Source organism: Xiphophorus hellerii, chromosome 19 (genome assembly GCF_003331165.1).
Source record: "Xiphophorus hellerii strain 12219 chromosome 19, Xiphophorus_hellerii-4.1, whole genome shotgun sequence".
In the NCBI taxonomy this organism is placed as follows: Eukaryota; Metazoa; Chordata; class Actinopteri; order Cyprinodontiformes; family Poeciliidae; genus Xiphophorus; species Xiphophorus hellerii.
In genome coordinates, this window is record NC_045690.1 from 13,326,198 (window position 1) to 13,332,355 (window position 6,158).

Below are 6,158 nucleotides of genomic sequence, written 5' to 3' on the forward strand. Positions count from 1 at the left end.
GCTGTTTTCATATATTATAATATTGACTTGGAATTTAACAGTTACGTTTTGCAGTTGATGGTTACAATGACAAATCAAATTTAAATTAGACAACACCACACTTTAAATGAAAAATTCAACTCCAAGCAAACCATGAACAGTAAATGAAACTTGGCTGGGGCAGATAAACTGAGTTGAACTATATCCATCAGAGGCTAAATTATGTTGTAGTTTTTTTTTAAGATATCATAAAGGGATGATAGCTTCCCAGAGAACTGCTAATAGAGTTGCTAGGGCGACAAATTAAAACGCTCCTCTCACTACAAAGACCCCTTAGAAGCAGCAACAGACACTGAAGTGCCAATATGATTTTCTACTGCTTACCAAAGCCTGCACAGATATAGAAATCATCTGAAGTAATTTGCACAAAACTGTGCCTTCCTCTCTCATCCACTTGTACATACCTGATGCTATAAAGAGCTGACATATAAGAAGTCTACCAAAGCGTAATGAGCCTGAACACAAGCTAAAATTCCTCAAACAGGAACAGAGAGATAAACTAAGTAGTTGTCATGTTGGTGCTTGATTTCTTTATGCTATGCTGCTGAGCAGAACCAAATGCACACATCTTTGTTTAATGTAACTCCTGTGGAGTAAAATATTTTATGACTTAATAAAAATACAATTTGAGTGTAATTGTTCTGAAAGTTGCAAGGTAATTTCAAACTTGTTTTTCCAGCTACAGAAACTTGTAAAAATATTGAGTTTTAGGAATTCAGCTACTGACACAAAATGATAAAAACATCCTGGGATTATGTCAAGAATTTTTTTTTTTTATGTTCAAGTGCCAATGTGAAATTTTGTTTGCCGTTTACCTAAGTGTTTTGCAAATTATAAGATGTAAAAACACAGAAGATAAAACAGGAGGAGAGATAAATCAGCATATACATGTGATATAAAACAAAAGAAACTAATTAAAATCTGAATAAATGTGTCTTTTATACCAAACTGTTATTCCTTGTAATTTGATGCTTATGGAAATCTTATGAGGGTTTGAATAAGTCAGCTGTTTTTTCCACATATTTCACAATTAGGTAAACTAATTTAAACAAGCTCTGTTTTATTAAACAGCTGACTGCAGGCACATTTACTATTTCATATTAACTAAATGCTTAGGCTATTTTACAACAAAGTGACACAAATATACATAATACAAATATAAATAATACAAACACAATTTAGCAGATGTTCACACATTGTTTTTCTAAAGTTTAATAAAATAAACATTTTACAAAAATAAAATGTTACATTGATTAGTAGCTGCAACAGAGATCCACCCTGTGTCTTTGACAGCCTGTCTTTTCAAAGTTGCAAGGATATTTTTTTTCTGTTGGTTATATTTTGAAAGGCCACACTGATCCATGCATAATTTCAAGTTACATTATTTTTCTGAGATCCAAAAAAGGGAAACATGAAGTCACAGTTTATTAAGAGTTATTTCACCTCACAGAAAGTCTTTACTTCTAAGCTAAGTTTTTACTATTCTGTCCTTTCAGTAATTTGCATAAGAAACATCTGAGGTCTTGGAGCTGCCGTGAAGGACTCAAAGGGGTAAAACTGGTTCTCATCATCAGTGTTCAGGTGGAGGAAACCCTGAACAGATTGTCAGATCATCACTTTGCTCACAAAATCTCCTTCATGTGCTTGAGAGCAGCTAATCGGCCTAACATATGATTTTGAATGTTGTCAGCACACACATATACAGTGGAACATACAAATACCTCGTTTTGAGGCAACAGTATGAACAATTGCCCCCAATAATAGACTAACAACAAAACTGGCCATCAAGACTGCAGGTTTCCCTTTCTTTGTTCTTTTTCTCTTGTCTATTTTGAATTTCACTCAGGTATTAGTTCAGTGGCCTGTTGAACAACTAGAAAACCCCTTGAATGGGCTGATGCTAGTTGGCATGGTAACCTCATGTGTGCTGATTTTCACTTTGTGTCCTCCAAATGAGAAACAGGGAGCTCAGCATGACTCTGAATATGTTCAGAGTTGTATCGAACGAAAAAATCAAACTCCTACTGTTCATGATGCTGTAAGCAGCTCGACCTCTCAGCCTAAATGAATGTGCTTTAAAACCAAGATGTGTGTGAGGAGGGACAGATATTCTGTCTGACTCATTGTATCTTAGGATGAGTAAGCTGCATCACTGTTAGCACTCCTGTCTCATGCTCTGACATCATGGCTTAAAGAGCAGTAATGCTGAAAACTGTTTACATGTAATACATAACTTTGAAAGTTTCATCAAATAGAAGAAGTAGGAGTTAGACAATCTCAGCCAGCAGTCGCATCCGATTTAATGTTAGATTGGTCAAATTAATGAAGTGAGAGGGGGGAAAAAAATCTGTTTTCCGACACCGCTGTTTTCTGTCAATTTATCTCCCACAAAGAGACAACAAACCTTCACATTATTTTCTGCTAACAGATGGCTCTGAACTCTCTAAATTGAAAAAAAGAGTGAGCTCTAAAATGTGAGCTTGAACCTCCAACACTATTTAATATTCAGTTAGCTGTTTTGGAAAAACTTCTTGCTTGTTAAAAATAATACATATCTTCAAGCTATTTGTATATAATGCAGTTATACAACTATGCAGTTATGACATTTAAACATAAATCATAGATGAAGTGAACTGGAATAGCCTTTAACTATTAATCAGCTTAGTTTGGGAATCCAATGTTTTTTCAAGTTATTGTTATTATTACCTAACTCTGACATGTTACGAACACAAACTTCAATATTTTATTAGGACTGTGTGTGAGACCAACACAAAGTTGTGTGGAACTGTGAACTGAAGGAAAACAATACATGGTTTTCAGGAGTTTTGCCAGATAAAGTGCAATACTTTGTCTTTATTTGCATTCACTCTCCTTACCAAGGATATACATATCCTAGAAGAATTGGATCAGTGACTGCAGCAAAAGGTGGTTCTTGAAAGTACAGACTTGGGGAGGTTAGTTCAGATTTCTGGTTTTGAAAAAAAAAACAAAACTTGAAAACCGTGCAGCATTTTCATTATTTCACATTTATCTTCACAGATTTTACGGGAAATATTTCCCGTAAAATCTCGGTCGAAGACAGTGGCTGCAACATCAGGAATGAGGAAAAGTTTAAAGTGGTTTTGGCACTACAGTGAAAACAAAGCTTTGGTCAAACCCTTTTTGTTAACATCCTCCAATCAGCCACTAGGGGGTGCAAGAGTAGAGCAAAAGATACCGAGCTGCACAAGACTGGTGTGTGAAGCTTTCCGTTTAAGTAACATTTTTTAACACATTGATTTTAACTCCGAATGACTGAGATGAATCCTCATAAATCCATATATGTGGACATTTCCATAAAGCTCTGATGTGTTATGATTCAGCCTCTTTTGGACTCTTTATGTCTCTTCTTTAACAGTGGTGAGAATAAAAGAATATATTCTAAGGTCTTTGAATGTGCTGCTCATAGATAAAAGATGCTGAAATTTGACTGGACCATCAAGAGAACCTGGGGATTCAGAAGACTTATAGGGGTGTCAAAATTTTGGCTGAGGGCTTTGCAGTTCTGTGTTTACCTGGACAGCATTTGTCAGTAAAAGTCAGTGGGTCAGATAATTGAATGAAAAGAGACAGATGGCAGCAGCATTTACTGCTGATTACATGGAGGCTGTAAACTTGCTCTCAGTAGCTGGGAGGGGTGCCAAGACCAAGCCTATTAAACCACCAGAGCTTGAATCTTAGAGGGTTGCTGCTGTTCAAGGAAGAGATTGCAACTTAAAAAAAAGAAAAAAAACGGCATCAAAACCGGGAGAGTATTCATAAAATAACTATGTAGTTTAAAGCAATATCTGACATTGCATTTTGTGAACTTTCTTACCTGTAGGTCCTCCAGGAAGATTTATGACAAAAAGAAAAATCAGTGATTTTTCCTATTGTGATGACATTTGGAATTCAGCTGCTGTCACTCACACAGAATAAAGCGTACCGATCAGAGACCTCTCGGCTGTAGAAATATTGCACAGAGTGGCCGTATATCTGCACAGTGCAGTAAATATAAATAGTATATGCTGATGTAGGGCCATGCGCAGTGTCATAGGACGACTGCACAGAAGAGCAAATGTTTCTCTACAAAACCTGCTGGGAAATGTGTTCTAACAAATGTTTCATGAGATATAAAATTTAGCCTTGTAACTAGGTAAGGCACAAACATGTAAACACATCAGAGTCTTAGAGTTGATACCTCATAATAAAATTCTAATATTTATCATCATGCCAAGAATGTATTGTTATATTTACAGCAACTTGATAGGTACACCACAGTAAATGGATTTTACACAACACGTCAACAGTGATTTAATATAATAAAATTTACAGCTCGGCAATAACCGGGTGTGAATGACACACTTTCTCTCCTCTGCATTCTCTCACTGACTCTGCTCCTTATTCATTTACATTAGTCTGATGTATTGGCTCCTCCATGTGAATGTGTGATATGTTTACTGATTATTCTGATGCATTTTTCCAGCAACTCCACAGGACAGGCGATCAATATTCCAATTACAGGTAGGTTTCCCTTCTTGATCCGCAGAACAGTGAGCATCAGTCAGTATCATTGTCAGAAAGATTCCCTGCACAAGGACGTAAAGTTAGTTTGAAACAAGATGTAAGCAAATTGCTTTTTACAGAGCATGGAGCTCTGTAAAAATAAAGCTCTGCGCCAGACTTTTTTGTAGAATTTTGTAGAAACTCATTTAATTTGTCACCCAAAGAAAAACACATTGTGATCAGTTAATGTATTTGTTTTGCTGTTTTGTTGGAAAGTATTATTTAATCAAGATAAAATAATGAAAAGAAACTTACATTCACACGCCTCTGGTGACATCTGGTAGGCTTCTTAGTTTTTTTGATCTCCTAATTGAGATGTTATTAGTGAACTTCCTCCATATATTCCAACTTCTGCTAAAATGATCCTCCAAGGGCCCCGGTCCTTTAAGCTCGACTTGTCTGCAATCATTTTCACCATTAGAGTTGAGCGCTGAGAGTCCTTCAGAGAGCTTCCAACTGCATTACATTGAAAGGTTTATTTTCCCTCTCGCTGCATTCTGACTCAACTGCATTGAGCGGACAGTAAAGTGAGTACAATAAACTGTCTGGGGGGAATGAGCTGGCCTGCATCAGCATAATCAATTTCCTCTGCTGGTGCTGTTCCTCCAAAATAAAGACTGTTCACAAATCACTGTGCTTGACCCTAAAGTTCAGATCTAATGCCCTGTAACCTCCCATCTACCATCATCTTTTTTTCGCTCTTTCTGTGTATTGGACACTAATGGAGACAGACTCTTCTCATTTGCTTTGTGTTACCTCGTTTATAGCTTCCAAAATAAGTAGCTTGTTTCTGAATGGAGCAGGAAAGGTTGCTCTCACAGTTAAGACCCATTCATGAAAATCTGGATTACTTAGCAGACCAGGTGTAATAATTTAATTTCCTCTCCAAACTTCCTCTGTTTTCTGTTCTGCTGTTTTCTGAATACATAATGGACCCACAACAATGCTGATAACCATAAAAGACAGTTAGCAAACATCCCGAGGAGGCAAGCCTCTTGAATAAATATTTGCTTTTGTTGTTTGACCTGAGTTTATTTTCTTGCACACATGCAGAAAAGAGACTGTTTAATTACCCCATGTTTGCAGCTGCTGCTTTAATCTTATGTTGAAAATGATGGTGTACATACTTGCATGCATTCAAATCCTTATTCCACTCCCGTTTATAAATTATTGAAAAGGCAGTGAGATTTCAAATGCACAGAGCAGACGCTTTGTGGGAGGATGGAGCAGTTTGAGCTTTTTGCAAAGCTTACTTAGATCCTGTATCTCGCTAATACCCCTATAGATTTTATCACATATACTTTCACATATCTCCATATTTTTACTTGAACTCTAGATGATAATTTACCACAAAGTAGTGTGTGATGGTGAAAATAAATTAAAACAATTAATTTTTTCATTTTTTTTAAATCAGTACTTTCCTCCACCCTTCTCATGCTGTGTGGATTGGTTAAGGAATGAAAATCGTCTCAATTACTCTGATATCTGGGCTTTAACTGAGTCATTCTAATAAATATGTTCTGATTGATGCCATT